General features: G+C 31.3%; 2 long non-coding RNA genes across 4 annotated transcripts; one reads left to right on the plus strand and one right to left on the minus strand.

Moving 5' to 3' along the window:
- Positions 1–23: 23 nt before the first annotated feature.
- Positions 24–9,530, plus strand: LOC107918979 (uncharacterized). Of its 3 annotated transcripts, none has more exons than XR_005923579.1 (7): positions 24–158; positions 245–389; positions 1,037–2,829; positions 3,165–3,215; positions 4,157–4,240; positions 7,845–8,842; positions 8,918–9,530. It is a non-coding gene; the product is annotated as an uncharacterized lncRNA (long non-coding RNA). The 3 variants fall into 3 exon arrangements; XR_005923578.1 differs by having other exon boundaries at positions 38–163; XR_005923577.1 differs by having other exon boundaries at positions 38–163; positions 1,037–1,055.
- A 2,281-nt stretch (positions 9,531–11,811) lies between these two features.
- LOC107919528 (uncharacterized) lies at positions 11,812–12,217 on the minus strand. The gene is made up of 2 exons (XR_001690377.2): positions 12,175–12,217; positions 11,812–12,057 (listed from the first exon to the last, which is right to left on the minus strand). It is a non-coding gene; the product is annotated as an uncharacterized lncRNA (long non-coding RNA).
- Positions 12,218–23,010: the final 10,793 nt, after the last annotated feature.

Genomic DNA, 23,010 nt, shown 5'->3' on the forward strand with positions numbered 1-23,010 from the left:
AGATATTTGGGGATTTCTATTTCCTTCCCTCTTCACCGTTTACCCATTCGTTGCCATATGAACCCTATTTTACCCTCACAACTTCTCACCTCAAAAACACTCAAACAGCAGCCATTTCTTACTTCCTTCGACTCCGGGATTCCTCCCCTTCATCTAAGGTCAAGTAAACATTTTTCCTTTTTGTTGTTCCTTTCATTTTCCTGTCTGTCTTTTTTTTCTTACCCAAGTTGCGTACCGAGTGTAGGCATTAAGGTGGCTTGAGACGAGAGAGAATTGAACAACCAGTCGGCTTGGGAAGGGGCTGAGTGGGCCCTTGCTGGCTCATATGAGAGGGAGGTATGCCGAAACAGTGTAGTACAATAACATCAAATTGCAAGAGTAGGATTTAGGTATGTCGATCACTACTTCTTGATCTGGATCTTTAACATGTATAGTAGATTTTTTATAGTACTGTCCTGAAATTTTGATAATATTTTCTTATCGATTTTATTGTTTGAAGGTAAAGAGATGTCGAAGTTCATAATTTCTTATATCAAAGGCTTGAGATAATGCTTGTTATTGTAAATCTCAACTGCATAAAGTAGCTTTAATCCATAACTTGCATGATTCTTTTGCCTCTTATCTATATCTTTATATATATGTTCTTGTTATTTCTTCCGTAAAACCATCATAGTAGTAGCTTTAAGCAAATTTACAACACTCATCACTCTTTATCATCAAAGCTTTACTTTTCTGATACTGGATGAAATATGATATTATGTGGGATATTCTATCTCTAGCTACCAATCCAAAAGCTATTTCTACAAACTTAAGGTTCTTCTTTTCTGATTCCAAGTTTGTTGTTATTCAAAGCCACTGAACTTCGTCAAAACTAATAGTATTAAGTTGTGGAATTTTAATGCTTTAGTTTAGACTGAAATGTATTCATTTAATACCTTGTTCTACAATTTTGCTTTCTTTTATCATTTGGAGCTTTAATATTTTAACACTAGTGATGTCAATTTCTTGTCTTGATAACATCTTTATTATTATTCAGGTGGACAGACAAGTATCAGGTAACTTTCACAAACATACATTGTTTTTATATCCCTTCATTATTTACTAATATTATGCTGGCTAGTGGCAACTTTGAAATAAGATGTTTGGTTTCTAGAAGCTCTATGTAAAGTTTGTCTTTATGAGTTTGCATCTGGCCGCTTAGAAATTTAATTAAGCTAATTGTTTTTGCTCTAAAACTTATATGACATCTCGTAAGTTATTTTATAACTATTGTTATTATGGTGTGCATAATTCGGGTAAAACTGAAAAAATTCAGTTAACTGACCGAATTCGGTTAATCAGTTGGTTAACTGAATTTTTTCGATCGGGGGTCGGTTAATTTTTTATGATTTTTCGGTTAACGGTTAATTCGATTTGAAACCGGTCGGTTAACCGAATTTTTCGGTTAAACCGAAAAAATTAATAAATAAAATTATCCAATCCAACCCAATTACCCAACCCAATTACCAACCCAACCCAATAAAACTAAAACTAAAGTCTACCCAATTACCAACCCAATAAAAATAAAACTAAAGTCTAACTCTAAGTCTCTACCCAATTACACATGTTTTTTTTTAGGTTTAATGCACATGGAGATATTTTGGAGAGAAGAAATGGATATAAATGGAGAATATTAAAGACTTACATTTCAATTATGTGTTAATTTCGAGACTTATGTAATGTTTTTAATTATGTAGTGATTCAAAGACTTATGTAATATTTTTAATTATGTGGTGATTCAATTCGGGTAATTCGATTAATTCAGTTAATTCGGTTAATTCGATTAATTTTTAACCAAAAATAAAAACCATACAATTTTCGGTTAATTCGGTTAACCGACCTAATTAACCAAAAAAATTCGATTCGGTTAATGTTTTTTTTTTAAATCGGTTTGGTTAACGGTTAAAAATTTTGGAAGGTCGATTAATTCGGTTATAGCTATTTCGGGTCGGTTAACTAGTCGGTTAACCAAATGTACACCCCTAATTGTTATTAACAATCCCATGGCTAATAAGTGAATTTCGATTTTCTTTTTACCTTTAGAACAAACTAACTTTGAGTCTGTCATAGCATTTCAATATTGTATTCATGGGATGCCACTATTTGTACCACTTTTATAATTAGGACTTGGGATTTAATTTATTAGCGCTATTCCAGGTTATCTCAATGTCTAAAAGTGTTGAAATAAAATAAAAGTTTACATCTATGCTTTCGTGTGTTCATGACAGAAGAAAAGATTAATCATCCTATTCAATTTTAGTATATGGTTCATATTTTGTTCACATATTCAATAAAACAGTGCTTCTAGTATAAACCAGCCTCTGTAGCAACATTCCATGCATTGAAGATGATATATAGGTTACATTGCTATGGTATATCTTAGAAATATTAATCACCCTCTTTCTTAAAAACTTCCTAAAACCTTGCTGTGGTATACCTTATAAATATTCCATGCATTAAAGATGATATATAGATTACTTTGCATGCAGTAACATTGATCTCATGGTCCACTATAGTAACATTTGTATTTTAGAATTTTGATAAAAAGAAAGAATGCTACATGAAAACCTTCTTTCTGCTCCCTAGAATGTGATGATGACTTGTTTATATGTCTGTAACCAACAACGCTTACTTGGTGTTTACAATATCCTACTTCATTTGTCAATGTTTGTTTTATGTATTTCATTAATGCTTCTTCTGGACAAGTTTCACTAGTGAATCTTTTACAAGAAGATGAGCTGAGAGGAGTAGCAGTTCTTATTTTTCTTATTTTTGCAAATAAGCAGATTGGTAAGTTTCATGTCTCACATGTAATTCATGTTATCCTTGAATATACTTCGAAAATTTTCCTTGCAGCCTATGCTATGATGAGATTCATTGCATGTATTTATAAGTAAGAACTTCAAAGTGATTTATGCCCGTGTTCTATGCATCTTTCAACAATAGAAACTAACTTTAAAGCAAATCTATCCACTCCTTGAACAAATCATCTTTTAAGTGGTAGAATGCTGAGTCATTTGTTTATGCACATCGAGTCATTCATCATCAAAGTAAGGGATCTGTGAACCTATTTGATCATCCTCTGTAACTCCTAAAGGAAATTAATTTGTTGGTCCTTATTGTAGGTTAAAGGTAGCAACAAGAAGGGGAAAAATATCACTCAAGGGTGTGCTAAGGTAACAATACCCTTCCAATGTCTTTGTTGTAAATTAGTTATGTGTTCAACTTTGGAAAGATGAAATTTGTTAATGGAAAAGGAGGCTGCCAAGGTAAAGAGCAGCAAACCTCGTAGGCTACCAAATGCCAATAGTCAACAACAACAAAAAAAAATGAACAAGGAAAAGGGGCATAAACAAATATCTCCACTGGAATGATAATACCATTACTCTTTTTTAGTAATACGGGAAAGACAATATATACATGTTAAACTACATTTACAATTTGGATTTGATCTTTTTACTTTAAACAAGAACATTTTGGTTATATTTAATTTTCATTATGTTTTTATTTTTGATATGTTTCATTTAAAACTATTTTAATCTTTGAATATATTATTAAACTATTTTTATTTTCGATGTCTTTAATTTATGTTATATTTAATTTTGGTCTTCAAACAATGTTTTATATTACTTATATTGTTTGATTAAAAATTATAATTAACACTAAAAAAATTATCTCAACAAACGAAACAAAAAAAAAAAGTAAAATGCTACAAACAAATCATGTTATGGTAAGAATGTAATGTATATGGAGTTTTAGATTTTATTTAAATAAAAATAATAATTGAATATTTTAAAATACATAATTTTTAAGATATTTAACACACTATATACCTATAATCGAATTGAGTTAATACAAAATAAAAGAAATTAAGACCTTATTTTCTTTTCTCATAAAAATTATTAAATTCATATTAATCAAATGGATTTTTTTTATTAAACGTCAGTCATCAATTAATCAAATCCACAAAAAAAACATTCTTTTCTTTTCTTTCTTTCTTTTTTGGGTGATTGATAAAGAAATGAATTTCAAGTTTTTTATTTGCAAAGATAGTTGTAATTTCTATTTTGTGCTTTCTAAAGATTCTTAATATGTATTGTTAATTTTTCTTTGATAGTGTGTTATTGCTTCCTCTTCTTCTTTGGCTTGTTTGATTGCTTCCTCCACCCACAGTTGAGCGCCTTGTATTCACTAAATCACTGTAAGTTCTTTAGCAATTAAATTTTTTGATTTTATTTTACTGTTATTGAAATTAGTATTGGAGAAATGCGACCCTTTTACTACGATTTGAAGATATATATCACTTTAATATCTTACAGTAATGGCTCGTCTGCCTTTAATACTACAAAGTGTGAGGCGTAAAAGAATCGGCATTGCATTGACAATGTGGTTGCAAACGTGTACAGTTGCGAGTTGGTTCTTAGTTACATTGGGTGCCATCTATAGCCTACATACTTATAGACCAATAATTAGATCCTATATTTTAGATTTTTATGTAAAATAAGATTATGTGAAAAGACTTGTATATGCTAGTGACGAGACCTGTATTGAACAAGTTAGGATGAATAGAATTACCTTTTTTAAACTATGTGAGATGTTACAAACTTGAGGGGAATTGAAGTCGTCAAGGAACATGCTTGTTGATGAGCAAGTGAAAATGTTTTTACACATCATTTCTCATCACCTTAAAAATTGAGTTATCAAGCATCACTTTAATAGGTCCGAGGAAACCGTTAGCAGATCATTTCACAATGTTTTAAATGATGTCATACGCTTACAAGATGTGTTATTTAAAAAGGCAGAGCCAATTATATCTAATTCTACAGACCCAAGGTGGAAATGGTTCAAGGTATTGGAGTGAGTTCTATATATAGCTTGTACATAATTTAGTTGATTTAGATTTAAATATAGTATCCTAACTCAAGGTTTTATACATGTGATGTAGAATTGCTTAGGTGCTTTAAATGGAACACACATTAAGATTAGGGTTTCAACAGTTGATAAACTTAGATATCGAACGCGAAAAGGTGACATAGCAACAAATATGTTAGGTGTTTGTACACCTGATATGCATTTTGTTTATGTTCTTCTTGGTTGGAAAGGTTCTGCTACTGATGGACGGGTTCTTCGAGATGCCATTAGTAGGAGACATGGACTAAAAGTTCCTCGTGGTAAAATGCAAAATTAGAGGACTTTGAATTAATCTTAAGATTATACTTTTTTGGGAAATTAACCATGACAAATAATTTTTTTATAGGTTGTTATTATCTAGTTGATGCTGGATACACAAATTGTGAGGGATTTCTTGCACCTTTTAGAGGACAAAGATATCATTTGAATGAGTGGCGTCAGGGTTACCAGCCAAGTACTCCGGAAGAATTTTTCAATATGAAACATGCTTCAGCACGTAATGTTATTGAAAGATGCTTTGGGTTATTAAAACTTAGATGGGGAATACTTAGGAGTCCATCATTCTATCCTATGAGGGTGCACAATAGAATCATTATTGCATGTTATTTGCTCCATAATTTTATTTGAACCTATATTAGTTTTGATCCTATTGAAGCGGTGTTAGAAGAAGGATTACCTAGTAATATGATAGATGACGATGAACCGAATATCGTAAATATTAATCCATCGGATGCATGGGCCACTTGAAGGATGGAACTAGCTAACCAAATGTTCAATGAATGGCAAACATCTAGAAATTAGTTAGGTTTAGGGTAAAAATAATAAACATTAATTTCTTTATGTTATTTCATGTTTCTTGTAACGCCCTAAAAATCTATGTCTTTAATTTTTGTATGTTTTGACACAAATTTCTTGTTTACTTTAATGGCTAAGTGATTTGGGTGTGTTTGGGAGTGTTTAAGAAGCCTGGGTTCAAGTTTTGGCCTTGGCAGAATTTTTAATTTTGCTCTTAATTGAATCTGGACTTTGGTATATAGGATTTATAAATATTAGAGTTTGTTTCATGATACAAAAAGAGCTTGTGGTCTAGTGGTAAGGTGGCGTGTTGTGTAATTGTGAGGTTTAAGGTTCAAGTCTTGGGTTGCGCAATTGGATATTTATTTTGCTGCTTGAGCTGTGTAGGTAGTGGAGTTGGACTGAAACACAACTAAGGGGGAGTTTGAATGGATTTTGAATGGAGTGGTTGGGGGAGTTGATGAGGAATTGGTGGAGAAAATCAAGAAGGGATAAGGGGAAAGATTTTAGGAAAGAATTGAGTGATTTGATTAGGGGGTATGTGTGCCGTTTGGGGTAATTGAAGTCTTAAGATTTCAGCTAGGGGGAATAGATTGGTATTTTCGGCATTTGGAAGAACTTATTGGGGTAGCATCTGCTGAATTTGGTGTTTAGGTTCTAAATATACTCGATTTTGGGTCAATTTTTTGTTCTTCTGTTAGCTTTTGGTGTTGACTTTTGCCAAGTTTTGGGAAGTACCTTTCGGTTTTGTCCTATTCTGCTCTTTTCTTTCCTCTTTCGCCTCTCCTCTTTGCCGAATCCTTCCTTCTCTTTCTTTCCCTTTTCTTTTCTCTACTGGCCGAACCTTCTTTCTTTTCTCTTTTTCTTCTTTGGCCGAATATTTTTCTCTTTCTATCCTTGATTTTCACTTCATTTTATTTCCTTTTTTTATTGAGAGTTATTTTCCTTTATTGTTTGTGGTTTAGCCGTTTATCACTCCTCTCTGTTGGTTCAAACTCCTAGGGGGTTGAAGGAATATCAAGTAATACCAAATCGTCGAAACCTTTTTCTTTTCTCTTGATTTAAGGCAGATATGTGGGCTAACTTTCTAGGTGTAGGTCGAATGTTTGTTGCGTTTTTGTATGTTTTCATGAAGGGGATTTAAACCACTTGACTAAACAATTTTGGTTAATAATCTGGTTGTGATGCAGATACCCGTCTAAAGGATTATAGTCAACATTCGTCAGTGGTATAAGTGGGCTAAGCCACTTTTGTCGATCGAGGTAAATGTTTTGGTTAAGGGTGTAAAAAGGAGGAGATCAACCCTTTTTTTAGCGACAATGGAAAACTTGTATGAATGTATATTTTGGATGCTTGTGGATCTTAGTGCGTTTTCACAAATCAGGTGTGTAATCACCCCACCGCAACCGTAGATCGGTGAAAAGCCAAAAATCTGTAAACACAGCGTTTGAGACCACACGGGCGTGCAATCGCTCAAGTGGTAAGCCCAACTTGAGATTCAAAGGGTAAAATGACTAAAATACCCTCAAAGGGTAAAATGACTGAAATACCCTTGAATGGTAAAATAACTAAAATACCCTCGAAGGGTAAAATGATCGAAATACCCTCGTAAGGTAAAATGACTGAAATACCCCTGTAGGGTAAAATGACTGTTATACCCCTAGGAGTTGGAATGACTGTTACGACCTTATGTATGTATGACTATGATTACATATAATATTTCGTATGTACGTATGATTAATGACATGACATATTGCATGGGGTTAGGATTCTGTTATAGAGGAAGTATACTGTTTCCGGCAGCTTTGCTACGATACTGATACTGGCAGCTCTGCTGCGATGCTATTACTGGTAGCTTTACTGCGATATTGGTGTGTTGGCTGGGTGGGTCGATTTTATCCCCACATGGTGTGTTGGTACAGAGTGGTGTGTTGGCTGGATTGGGATGGTTTGCATTATTGCACTGTACTGGGCTAAAGCCTACACTGTTACTGTATAGGGCTCAGACCTAGACTGTCACTGCATGTCGTATACTGATTGACTGTTAGGGGGTTATACACTGAGTTTCGTAGACTCACCCACTCGTTTTAACTGTGCAGGTAATCCTCACCCATAGACGATTCGGAACTGCGAAGGACTCGGAGGTGGCCACACGACTACTGCGGTTTACATTGGCTGTTATTTTACCTTAATTTATATGTTAGGTTTTTTTTGTGTAATAAGGCCTTTAAGTTGGTTTTAATTTTTAATTCGGTTTTGCTTACTTATTTTAAACTGCTAGTTTAGGGAAAGAGGAATTTTTTTAAAATAATTATTGTTTTCAAAAACATGAAATCTAACAATAGACTTTAAAAAGCTTCCGCAATTTTAGACCAACTTATTAAAACAATATCAGATAACAAGATAACAAGATAAACATTTTGACTAGTTGATTTGTTACTATTAATAAAGAGGTTTTATAAACTTAGAAACAAATTTTTACCAACGAGTTCAATATTCGAAAGACACTTCAATGTGACAAGCCAAATTCGACCATAACGTCTAGGCTGGGTTTGGGGTGTTACATTTCTAGTTTATGAAACTTTGGTGGTGTTTGAATTGTTTTTTGTATTGTACTAGAGTTGTTGAATTATAATTTATTTTCTTTTGATTCATCATGTGTTATAATTTTATAAAGTGTTGACCTTTTGATTCATAATATTAAACTTAATTTTAATTTGTTTTTTTTCTTATGTCATGTTTTTCACAATCAAGTGTTTCTTCCAAAAATTCTCGAGGAACCAAAAGGAAATGGGTTCCAGAAGAAGATGCTGTTTTGGTTGCCTGTATGGTCAACTTGCACAATGTTGAAACCTTCAATGCTGATATGGGATTCAAAGCCAATTATTTAAATGAGTTGTAAAAACTGTTAGAAAAAGTTTTACCCAATGCCATGTTGAAGGCTAAACCTAATATTGAATCGAGGATTAGAACATTGAAAAGGGATTGGTCAATCGTTTATGACATGCTTAGTGGAAAAAACAATAGCGGTTTTGGTTGGGATGAGCATAGGCAGCTTGTTGTTGTTGAAGATGCGGTGTGGAAGTCATATATAAATGTAAGAATTATTTCAAGTCTTTATTATCTTATTTTGACCAAACTTATATCTAATATGAATTCCTCATTTTTATAGTCATAAAGGAGCCGGTCAATTCAAACATCGCAGTTTCCCTTATTATGACCAACTTACTGGCATTTATGCAAAAGATCGAGCCACTGGGAAAGATGCTCAAACAGCCGCTGATATTATTGAAGAAATAGATGTTGACGATGTAGCTACTACAAATACTCATGAAAAAACAATTTCTATGGATGCAAAGCTGATGTTTCTTTGGATGACATGGATCTTTTAGCTACACAACCACAACCAGCTAGAAACTGAGGTGATTCCACATTTTCAAAGAAGAAAAAAAAAGATTTCTAATGCAAGTGACCATATTTCTTCTACTTCATTTCATGATGCTGCCACTTTATTGGCAGAAAATATACGAACCATTGGCGTTGAAATTAGTAGGAGTATTGCCTCCGAAGTGCTAATTCAACAAAAGTCAGAAATGACCATTCAAGAAAGAGCTCTAACATTATATCTAACATTATCGCGCATTGAGCAAAATTTCAGATCATCCAACGCAAATGCTCATTTTCTTTACTTTACCTTCTTTTGTGCGATTGGAATGGGTCAGGAGATTTCTTGCTGACCATTAAAAATCATGGTTGTGTTGATGATATTTTGGTAACTTTTTGTGTTTGTAATATTTGGATGGTATAATGACATGATAGAATGTCATTACAATGTTGTAACTTTTTGATGTTGTAAAATTTTATAACATATAGATTATGACTTATAAACTAATGAAATCATGCAACTTTTTGTCAATATATGAATATTATGTTTGGATGTGAAATATAATCTTCAAGTTATTTGTTACTTCTAATATTTTGTTTTTTATTATAGAATAATTAAATTATTTGTTTCACTAAAGATATTCTAGCACATTAAATATGTATTGCAGTTTAAAAATAATAATGTAGATTATATATTATTTTTATAGTATTATATATTATGATTTTTTAATTCATATAATAATAATTATATTAAGAATTTTATTAAATTATATATTATTTTATTAAATTATATTTAAAAATAATTATGTTAAAATATGGTAAAATTATTTATTATTTTTATTAAATTATTTTTAATAATAATCTTATTAAAATTTAATATAATCATCTACCTAAAAAAATTCTGTTAAGGGTATTCTAGTCATTTTAGTTTTTTTCCTTATGCTATTACAACATCATTCCATTCAACCAAACACAAGAATACTATTACAGTTCTATTCCATTCCATTCAACCAAACAATTGAATTACTGATTACATCTTTATTCCATTACAACTCTATTCAATTACAGCTCTATTCCATTACAGTGAACCAAACGTGCCCTAAGTGTTATCTAAGTGTTAAATGAAAGCTTTAATTGTGATTTCATATATGTGATGTTCCTATACACAAATTAGGCATAGCTCAATAGAATTTAGATTATAACCTAAAAGAAGCACAAAGCTTGCAAGATCTGAACTTCTTGCATTACCATCTAACAATTGAAAAGTGAGGCACTTAGCATAAAATGCAACTTTTAGGGATTGAAAATCCAACAATACAATCACTAGACATAGATGTTATATAGACACAAGCAGCGGAGAAGTCAGAAACTTTTTTTAGGAGGGTTGAAATTAAATTGTAATTTTTACGATAGTAAAAATATAATTTCACCAATTTAATAGTTTATATCTTTATAATTTTTAAAGCAGTAAATCAATTTTTTTTATCATTTTTAGGGAGCCAAAGTGCAATTTTACTTTTACTAATTTTAAATTTTAAAAACTTTAAAGGGCCTCAATAAAAATTTTTCTACTTTTGGGGGACCGGGACTCCTACTAGCCCCCTCTTAGCTACGCCCTTGAAGACAAATGATTAACCAATCATTATTGTGTGGGCCACTAAGTATAAACTCAAGCTCTCTTTACAATATTTTTTATAAACTAAAAATAATAAGAGTGCGTTTGGTTCGCTGTATTGGATTAGAGGTGTATTGGAATAGAGGTGTATTAGAATAGAGATGTAATAGCAAATCAACTGTTTGGTTGAATGTAATGGAATAGAGGCGTAATAGTAATTTTGTGTTTGGTTGAATGGAATAGAGGTGTAATAGCATAATGGAAAAAACTAAAATGACTAGAATACCCTTAGCATAAATTTATTTTGGTAAATGATTATTGTTTTAATAAGATTATTAATATCAATAATAAATAATTTAATCATATTTAAACATAATTATTATTAAATATATTATAATTAAAATATATAATTTAATAAAATTCTTAATAATCAATATTCTTATATGAATTTACTCAAATCATAATATATGATACTATAAAATATAAATTAACATAATTATTATTAAATATATTATAATTAAAATATATAATTTAATAAAATTCTTAATAATCAATATTCTTATATGAATTTACTCAAATCATAATTTAATAAAATTCTTAATAATTAATATTTTTATATGAATTTACTCAAATCATAATATATGATACTATAAAAGATAATTTGAAATAATTAATATTAAAATTAACATGTAACTGTTTGTTACTCATTCTTTGTTTCTTATTCTTTTTGTTTTGATCATGTATCAATCATTTAAACCAAATGCTTGGTTGTATTGGACAGTGTTTTATTACTTTATAAATGCATAATTTTATATACACAAATACATATGTATAGGAAAATTATCTGAATGAATGGTTAATATTTATTCAGCAAAACTTAGTATATACACACATAAATTAAGGTAAGATAATTAACTCGATATCTAGCTTGAGCAGCTCGAGTTTGTCTAAACAATACATCAAAACTTTTTATTTTGAAGCTTATAAACTTAAACAGCTTAAGTGTCTTATTTTTCATTATGCTATAAAGGGAATATAAATAAATACCAGAATTTTGATAAGAAAAATTGCAGCAAGCAAAGCAATATCCTGCTATTAAACTCACTATAAAATATGTAATATAGCAAACAAAGATCTCTCAACTGATCTTTAATCTTTTTAATCATTTGTAAATAAAAGAAAAAATTACAAAAAAGAACAACCTGCAGAATGTTTGATGACAAAAACTAACAAAAATCCATGATTCAATATCAAATTCAAGATGCATTCTCCTTTTTCAGCTTAGCAAGTTCTTGCTTGATGACTCCAGACCTCTGCAAAACCGTATTACAGCTCGTCAAACTTCGATTGATGTTTTGAGGAAGTGCTCTCAAGAAAAGAACTCTGGTATAAAACGGGTAGACACAATAGGGGGTGTATCGGAAACTGACCTTGATCTTAGCCAACATAAGCTTGAACCTATCAACATAAGAAGTCAGAAACTTTTTTTAGGAGGGTTGAAATTAAATTGTAATTTTTACGATAGTAAAAATATAATTTCACCAATTTAATAGTTTATATCTTTATAATTTTTAAAGCAGTAAATCAATTTTTTTTATCATTTTTAGGGAGCCAAAGTGCAATTTTACTTTTACTAATTTTAAATTTTAAAAACTTTAAAGGGCCTCAATAAAAATTTTTCTACTTTTGGGGGACCGGGACTCCTACTAGCCCCCTCTTAGCTACGCCCTTGAAGACAAACGATTAACCAATCATTATTGTGTGGGCCACTAAGTATAAACTCAAGCTCTCTTTACAATATTTTTTATAAACTAAAAATAATAAGTGCTAAAAAAAAGTATCGAAAAATTAAGTGTTGGACTTAAATTATAAAATATGTTTAGTGTAATACTTAAAATTAAATATTGATTATAATTAAATTGTTTGATAAATTATAATATAGCCTTAAATGAAAAAGAATAAAATAAAATAAAAACAATTGAATTTATTCTCTATTAAGTGATAAGTAAGTCCTTATTTATTTATCATTCTCTACACTTTTTTTGTAGAAAATATTCTATCCAGTAACTTTCATTGTGGGTTATCAAACAAAGTTTAAAAAAATTAAGTTACTAAAAATATTGTTTTTTTCAACACTTTACTAAATAGGTCCTTAATCTCTAGAATCTATCGTACTTCCTTCCTTAGTTAAGCTCTTGTTTCTCTCTTGTAAAGCTTTTCTTACTAATCTAAGTATAAAAAAACATTTCAATATCAAAATCTTGGTTAGACCTGATCATGGGTCGGGTCCTAATTAGACCTGATCGTGGGTCGGGTCGAGTGTCCATCTGAATAGTGGGAGGGTTTGGGCAAAAATATAGGTCCGAAAAATAAGCTTGGACAAAAAAAAGGCCCGTTTAGAAAATGAGTCGGACCTTCGGTAAGCTTTTTTTTTGCTCGGGCCTAGCCTGAATTTGCAAAAAGAAAAAAATTGTTGTTGCTTTTTCACTATTTTGTTGTCATTTCACTATTGTATTGCTACTATTGTTGTTATTATTTGGATATTGTATAACTCTTATTTTATTGCTAACTTTACTACTATTTTAGAGGCATTTGCTTGTCTTATTTTAGTGTTATTTAAGTATAAAAAATTTTTTAATTTATTTTCAATTTGTTGGGAAACATTTATTTTAATGTTTTAAGTTAATACGGGCAAACCGGGCTGAGCTCAGGTTTTAGCTTTTTTATCCTGATTAAACTTGAGCAAAAATTTTTAGACCTATTTTTCGGGTCGAGCCGAGCTCGAGCCTATAAATAGACTTAAAATTTTATTACGACCTGACTTAAACTCGACCTGACGCAACCCATAATCACCTCTAATCCCCTTAATTCACTTGTGTATACATGAAGCAGCAATATCATAAACCCAATTCTCCAACTTAAGAGATCACTGCCAACTCAACACATCAACAAAAGGACAAACACTTTTTAAGCATCACTTGCTAAGTTGATTGTTATTAAAGTTGCAAAGGTGTTAAAGTTTTAGAGGAAGTTTGGATGAGCGGTGGGGTGCGGCGCGTTTAACTTACTTTTTGTCTCACAGTATAGTATCTAATCTCACCACCACCACTGTTTTTACACTAATTGCAAATAAACGCACCACTCATCCAAATCCACCCTTAGTACGAATGCTGACGTAAATTGCAAAGATGTCAAAGTCTTAGTACGAATGCCAATATCTTAGTTGGATGCGAATGTGCAAAGGTATGTAAAGTTGTGGTTGGTTCGAAACCAACTATTTTTTTTAAAGATTATTATTTTGCTCTCTCATATAATACTTTTTTTGACCCAATTTAGTAGTAAAGTATCAATTTTTTCTATTTTTGGTCCATTTTGTAATGGACATTAAAAAACCAGTTAGACAACTCTGGTTAATGAAAAAGTACCACGTGATATATTTTGACTAAAAAAAATTGTCACATGGCAATTAGGTTTATTTAAAATAAAAACATTAAATTTAAATTAAAAAGTAAATATATTAAATATATAAATATTAAAAAATGCTTTCGAGTTTGACCGATCGTTGGCCGACATTGACTACTTATTCTAAATTTAAATATTAGAACATGTCACGTGCCCTTTTTTTAGTATTATATATATTATATTGATTTAAAATTTAAAATAATCATATAATATATATTTTAAAAGTTAAAAAATATTTTTTATAAAACTCTAAAATATATAATTATAAATTTTAAAAAGTCAAAATAATATATAAAAATTGACAGCTGTTATAAAATTTTAAAAAGGTATTTAAATTTCAGGTAATTGAAAAACAAAATAAAATTTAAATACCTTATTAGAATTTTATAATTATATATTTTAGAACTTTATAAAAAATTATTTTTAAAACTTTTTACAAATATTTTTAGAATTTTTACAATTTTTTACATTTTTTGTAATAATATTATTAATTCAACTAATTTATTTTCAATTATCATATTTTTGTAAATTTTATTTTTATAATTTAGATATTTTTTCTAGATTTTTTATATATATATTTGAATTTTCTATATATTTATTTTCATTTTTATATTTTTAATATGTATATACATTTAATAAAAAATATTTATTTTTTTTACATAAAGATGCTAAATGGCACTTTGTGATTGGCTATAATAATTTTTTAACATATGTAAAAATAGACTAAAAATATAACGAAATCATACTTTAAGTACCAAATTGGGACAAAAAAGTTTAGATATAAGTATAATATCAAAATGAAAAAACAAGTATACTTTAAGAGCTAAATCGTAAATTAAGCCTATATATAAATAGTTCTTTTCAATTTATTATTCTTATATAAAAAATTTTGGATCCAAAAGAAAATTTGACAGTTACTCCACACAATTTTTCTAAGGATTGTTATTTGCAGGACAATAAAAATAATAATATTCCCATGATATATTGCAATTAAAAGTGTTCATAGGTCGGGCTGAGGTCTAATTCCAAAATTTTTTTCAAGCTCAAGCCAATATTCTTATTTCAAATAAATAAAACATCACACCCAGTAAGTTAGGGCACAATATTTTTAATACTTCAAAATACCGAATATTGCCTTTTGTTTTTGAAATCCTTATTTCGAGATAATAAAATGTCATGACCAGTAAGTTAGAACCCAACATTTTTGAATTCCCGAGAATAAGCTTTTATTTGAAATTTGTGGATTTATTGCAAAACAAATACTTGGCTTTCTAAATCCATCAAAAAATAATCGCAATCCAGTAAGTTAGGACACAATCTTTCTCGAGAATCATGAATGCCAAATATTTTGGAAATTTATAAAATATGATATTTTAATGCTTTGACGCAACCAGAATGTATATTTTCTAAAAGGCATGCTAAAAAGTTAATGTATAACATAAAACAAATACTTTGATTTAAAAAATATATTTATATAAGTATTTACAAAATATATAAATTCAAGCACAACATACAAGTAAATTTGAAAATATGTGTGTGCATATATTTAACACATATACAAGTATACATATAAAAAGAAGGAATGAAAAATATTCCAATAAAAAAAACTAATAAAAAATGCATGTATATGTATTTGAAAATCGTGAAAATAAAAAATGTATAAGTGTATGTATTGGTAAATCATGAAAATACGTATATGTATATTAAAATATTTATATATGTACAATATGTATACAAGTAACGGAATATATGTAGAATAATGAAAAATGTTTCAGGAAAAAAAAGTAAATATATATACTATAAAAATGAATGTATATTTTAAATTATAATATATAGGAAATATATGAATATTCTAGAATGTACATGTATATTTATATATGTATAAATATACATTTGTAAAAAAAATGTGAAGAATAATATATAAAATATATATGGAAATATGCGTGAATTCATATTTACAAAAGTAGAAAAGAAACTAAAATATAAAAGCATATCTATATTATAAAAAATATGTTTGTATGTACAAAAATATATGTATGTATTTATAAAAGTTTTTTAAAAAATGTATATATACTATATATGCGTATAAATATAGAAATAATAAGTGATAATAAATAATATAATAATAATGATAAAAGTAAAAAAAAATTAAAAAATCGAATTGCAAAAAAAAACACAAAATAATCAATAAATGAAATTAAAATAAAACGAAGGACTAATCTGCCACACGCGCATTACATGGGGGCCAAAATGGAAATAATCCCTCTCCCCAAATGGTGCGTTTAAAACATGATTTAACACAAAAAATTTGTTTTACCAATCCTATTTTGCAGCAGTAAGAAGGAAAAAAATAAAAAAATAAAAAACAAGAATCCTCTGCTAGGGTTTTTCTTTACCCCTTTTGCGTCGCCGTTCGCTTGCACCAACGTTCCAATTGTGACAGAGATGGCAACAATCCGGCGTCTTCGACGAAAGAGGTAAGATCCCTTTTCTCTTTTCTTTATATATTAAGCAAAAAAAAAAGAGAAACTATATAAAAAGAATCAAATATATATATGTATAAATGAAAAATAAAAGATTGATAATCCACAATGAAGTAAAACAGAGAGAGAGAAAAAAAAGAAAACCTTTGTAATTCAAAAAAAAATTTCCTATTTGTGTTTGTATTTCTTTCGGTCTCTCTTTTCATAAAAAAAAATCTCCCCCCATTTTTACAGATTACAAATGGCTTTTTATAGCCCGAAAACCAAAAAGAAATCGAAAATAATTTGCTATTTCTTTGCTGTTTTCTTCTCTTTTGGACTCTTTGAGTCCATGTTTGTAGGTGTTTGGGAGTACGGCGTGCGTGGAGAGGGGTCGGCCCCGAGACGTGCGGCGCTTGGAGAGGCTGCTGGAGGCGGAGGCTGCTGCTAGGGTTTCTATTTTGGGGGTTTGGGCTAATTGTTTGGGTAATTAGGCTTAAGTTGGTATTGGGATGTTAATTGGGCCTGTTTTAAGTGGGCCGGGCAATTTGGGCTTGTACATCTGCCCCTCTTTGTTCATTGTCGTATAACGGGAACAGAGCAAAGACTATAAGGCCCAATTGTGCCCGGTCTTACTGAGCCTCAACTTCTTCAATGCTTCTCTTCTTCAAGTAGTCTCGTTCCTTCCTGCTGCATCTTCAGATGTACAGGAATTAGTGCTTCTATCTACTCTACTGGAATGTTGGGGAGATAGGATTCATACGTTGTAGTTTCTCAAAAGAACAAAATTTGCTATCTTTAATCTGCTCCACTGCAACTCCAGAGAGATAAGACTTATAACTTCAACTTGTTCTGCTACAACCAAAAGCTAAATCTTGACGCGATCTGCTCTACTGCAACTTTAGAGAAATGAGATCTGCGGTTTTAATCCAATCCATTGCAACTTCAAGGAGATAAGATTGATTGCTTTCTGTCTGCTCCATTGCTACATCAGGGAGATAAGGCTTGTATCTTCGATCTATTTCACTGCTAATACAGGAAGACAAGATCTGCTATCTCTGATATACTTCATGTCAATACATGAAAACAAGATCCATTATCTTCGATCTACTTCATGTCAATACATGAAGACAAGATCCACTATCTCTGATCTACTTCATGTCAATACATAAAGACAAGATCCACTATCTCTGATTTACTTCATGTCAACACATGAAGACAAGATCCACTATCTCTGATCTACTTCATGTCAATACATGAAGACAAGATCCATTATCTCTGATCTACTTCATGTCAATAGATGAAGACAAGATCTATTATCTTCGATCTACTTCACCACCAGTATGGGAAAACAAGATATGCTATCTTCGATCTACTTCATGTCAATACATAAAGACAAGATCCACTATCTCTGATCTACTTCATGTCAATACATGAAGACAAGATCCATTATCTTCGATCTACTTCACCACCAATATGGGAAGACAAGATCTGCTATCTTCGATCTACTTCATGTCAATACATGAAGACAAGATCTGTTGCTTTTCAACCTGCTCCACTGTTACTCAGGGAGATAGGCTTTATAATTTCACCGATCTGTTCTCTAGGGAACATGACCTGTATAATTCACTTTATGAACCTAATTATGCCTAGTGATTAGGATGTCATGATCATAATGAATCAAATGCTCCTAACTAGACATGTATGAATGACATTTGAATGAATGTAGAATGTCATGAAAATGATATTTTAACGCTTGAGTTATTATTACTCCAAGTTTATTAAGGTTTCATCACTAATGTGTTATAGCACCTTTTGCTCGGCTGGCGTCTCCAAAGAAGCACTTGACCAGATTGCCCCCTACTGTAAACCTCCAAGTTTGATCCACTGGGATGCAAAATTTGTACCATCTTTCTCCCGTTGTAACCCACGAGAAAAAAGATTTGGCCTTTTCTCAATCCTCTACTATCACAATTCAAAGATACAGGATGTGAAACTCTTTGGTCTCTTACACCATTCCCAGGGTGTCCTACCAAATGCTCATGCAAAAATGAAGAATTTTCCTCTCCAAGAACAACTTCTTCTTATTATTCGGTGATCATTGCTTGCTTATTCATTTAAGCTTTGTCACCAACACGACATCTTGCCATTTTGTTTAATCGATGTTTTGACAATAAAATTCAAAAGGATAGTCTTAATTTAGACTTTTCCTTATTAGATTTCTAACCTTTAACCTGGTGCATTCTAAGCCATAGTCCTATTTGAGGTTCCTATATTATTTAGAAACTTCTAGAGTAATATGCAAAACTTCCATTGTGAAAGTTTTATTAATCTATTAATCATTATTCTAATGCAACATGCTTGCAAGAGATCATAACAAAAATAGAGTTGGTTCTGAGCATAGCTCGAAATGAATAAATTATCAAAGAAAATAAAGATGGATAACAAAGAAATTGATTTAGGAACGCGTATCTTAGAAATGAATAAAGTGTTCCAAGGATAACAAAAATGGTATAACGATTAGGTGCCCCAGATATCACAGCTTGAACTTCTCTGTACAAACTTTCTGAAGATCATTATGAGTTTAACATGTGTTTAAGAGATCTATAGTATTTTGCTGATGCCCCAAGATGTCACCTACCCTTTCCAGTTGAGTCAAGTATAGCAAGACCACTGGATATCCCATTCTGATCAGTATTTGAGCTACTCTAATTACCTCATGCCCCATTCTGATCAATATTTGAGCCGCCTTTTTCGGGTTTTCAACTCAAATCCCCTTTGGTTTAAGGCGCCATTTGCGAGTTTTCACCTTAGCCTCTCCATTTTTACTTTTTCATTTTTCATTTTTCATTTTCATCTTTTCATTTTTTCACATCACTTTTTTTTTCTTTTTTTTGGGACTCAAACTGCCATTTGCAGGTTTTTACCTTGGTCATCTCCTTCTTTAAGCGGAGTATTTCCTGACTGAATCTGAGTTTACAGGACTTTGCAGGTTTATCATCCATCTCGCTCAAAATCAAAGCTCCTTTGGAAAAAAAAACCTTTTCTATAATCATAAGGTTTCTCCCAATTTGGCATCCGTTTCCCTCCAAAATATTTTTTGTAGAGTGAGGATCTTCAACATTTGGTCACCCTCGTGGAATTCTCTAGGATGAACCTTTTGTTATAGGCATCATTCATTTCTGGTACATCTGACCGTGATGAATAGCTTTTAGTCTTCTTCCTTCTATCAAGTTCAATTGATCACATTGCGATTGGATCTGTTCTGCTTCATCCAACTTGCTCAGCCAATACCCGGAGAGAAAGAATTTCAACTTCAATAGAAAAAATCGTGATGAACTAAAGAGAGAGACACTGCTCCGGTAGAGTTTTCACTGCATCATTCATGATATTAATCTTGAACATACTGCAAATTTCTGATATCGTGTTGTTGTTCAGATTGCAATGACAGTGCTTAACCTGAGCATATCCTGGTATGACCATGCGCAGACATCTTTGAATTCTTGAAGTAACTCAACAATGCCTTGCTTTGTCTTTGAGGTCATATCAATTCCAATCTTCACCAAGCTCACAACTTTTAATGATTCTTTGTGAGGTAGGATCTGTCTATCCTCTTATTCTACCATCCTCAACAAGTCTGGAGATAAGCTACAATCCATGTCATCTTCAAAGTTGTGAGATCCCTCTAAACACATGTCTCACTCAAAAGGAATTTTGAGTCTGTAGCAGCGTCACTCATGTCATTGATATCCAGGGACCAATTGTAGGTGTTTAAATAATACACAAAGAATGTATGAATTTATAGATAATATGATTATGAATGAATGAAAGAATGGTTTAGCAGAAAAAATCCAAAGGAATGTAAAGAATGAAAGAACATTTGCTCAAAGATGATTGCAATAATGTATTTTATTAAAATAATAATGTTCAGACATGAGCCTATTTCACAAAGAAGTTCTTATTGCTTCTAGGCTAAAAACAATAAGTGTGTTCTGAACATTACTCTAACAAACTCTAAATGCTATAGGGGTTTCTTCTGCAGTCCAATTATTTAGAACACCTTTAAGACGAATATCTAACAAGGACCCTTTAAATTGTGTCTTCATATATGGCATCGATGCGAAAATTTCTCACAACTTCTTCATACATTGCATTCACTCCATTATCAATCATGATTGGGAAGCGGATTTTCTGCACTAGATGAGTCACCAAACTTGACAACACCCATGTTGATGAGTCTTTCAATTAGTTTCTTGAAGGCAATGCAATTCTCTATTGAGTGTCCCGTAATTCCCACATGGTAGTCACATTGTGCGTTCGCATCATACCATTTGGGATACGGGGGTTGTAGAGGCTTCACATGAAAAGGAGAAACTACATGTGCATCAAACAAATTTCGATACAATTCCTTATACGATATTGGGATTGGTGTAAACTGGAACTTCTCAGTATTTATGCCAGAATCTTGCCTTGATGAATTTTGTCGATTACCAACCACCTTTCTTGGCTGACTCACAGTAACTGATTTAGAGTAACCCGTGTTGTTCACCTCATTTTCTCTTCTCCTTGAGACTGACCTCTTTTTACTCTCCTCTGTATCGATTTTCCCGCTCTTTATAGCATTTTCGATCATTTCACCATTCATAACTATGTCAGAAAAGCTTTTTGTAGCACTTCCTAACATATGTGTGATGAACGGGGCTTTCAATGTATTTATAAAGAGCATTGTCATTTCCCTTTCCAAGAGCGGTGGCTGAACTTGGACGGCAACCTCCCTCCACCTCTGTGTGTACTGCCTAAAGCTTTCATTCGATTTCTTTTCCATGTTTTGTAGGGTGATTCTATCAGGAATCATTTCTGATACATGACTATACTGCCTCATAAAAGCCTTTGTCAAATCCCTCCAAGAACTAATCTTGGTACGGCTTAATTGATTATACCATTTAGATGCTGCCCCTGTGAGGCCATCTTGGAAGCAATGTATTAATAGTTGACCATTATTGACATACCAAGTCATTCGCCTACAAAACATGGTAATGTGGGCTTCAGGGCAACTGGTCCCATTATACTTCTCGAATTCTGGCATCTTAAACTTATGAGGGAGTACCAAATCTAAGACTAAACTCAGTTCTTTAGCGTCGATCCCACGATTGTTTTCAGTGAACTCCATCGCCTTGAACTTCTCTTCAAGCCATTTGCACCTTTCTTCTAACTGCTTTGGTAACTCTTCCTTTATTTTTTTTCTTTTTCAGCCACTTCATCAAAGTCAGGAATGGCAGAGTTAGCAGGGTGGTTTCCGGGGTTAGAGCCCGACCCAACCTGGAAGTTTGAAGCACCGGCCTAGTCTTGCATCTCCTTTTGGTACTGTTCGAGCTTTTCCAATCTCTGATCCATATCTTTGGTCTTTGTTCGAGTGCCGTAACGGTGTTTGGTTGGTTGGTTGGTTTCCAGGTTAACTGAGTAATGATTTTAATTAATTAGAATCATTTAATGTTGTTTAATACATATGATGTAATGTAATGCAAATAATAAATTAAAAATAATAAATTATTAGAAATTATATTTTTAATTGATATTTTATATATTTTTATAATTAAATTTAAATTTTAAAAATATTTTTTTATTATTTAAATTGAATTCAGGTCGGGTCGACCCAAAATGCGAAATCCTTATCCAAGCCACTATGGCCAAGCGGGCTACTAGCCTTTGGACAGGTCTAATTGCGATAAAGAAATATTATTCCCAAGATATAATATAATGTATTTTTCTTGAACGAAGCAATTCTTCTTATACTATAGAATGGAACAATTGTACATTTGAATTAAATAATGTCAGAAATCAAATTTTTTTATGGTTATTTTTGCAATCAAATTTTGAATTTAATAATTGCACATTTAAAATTGAATAAGACCAAAAATCACTTAAAAGAGAAAAAAAAAAGAGAAGAAAGATTGTAAGTATTGTATATATTTTGTACTTGATTCTAAAACACATAAACACCATGGAAATGTGATTAAGTGTCGTTTTAGAAAGATCAAACACTAAGTTTTGTTTCAAAAAGGTAATCACCATGAAAAGGTGACTAAGTGTCGTTTAAAACATGTCATAACCTCAAAAAGATCATAACACTAACATTATGTTTGGTTCAATAGAATGAAATAGGACTGTAATGAAATAGAGTTGTAATGGAATAGAGTTATAATAAGTAATCCAATTGTTTGATTGAGTGAAATGGAATAAAACTGTAATAGTATTCTCTGTTTGGTTGAATGGAATAGAGATTGTAATAACATATCAAAAAAGCTAAAATGACAAGAGCACCCTTAACAGAATTTTGTTAAG

Source organism: Gossypium hirsutum, chromosome D13, assembly GCF_007990345.1.
Source record: "Gossypium hirsutum isolate 1008001.06 chromosome D13, Gossypium_hirsutum_v2.1, whole genome shotgun sequence".
In the NCBI taxonomy this organism is placed as follows: Eukaryota; Viridiplantae; Streptophyta; class Magnoliopsida; order Malvales; family Malvaceae; genus Gossypium; species Gossypium hirsutum.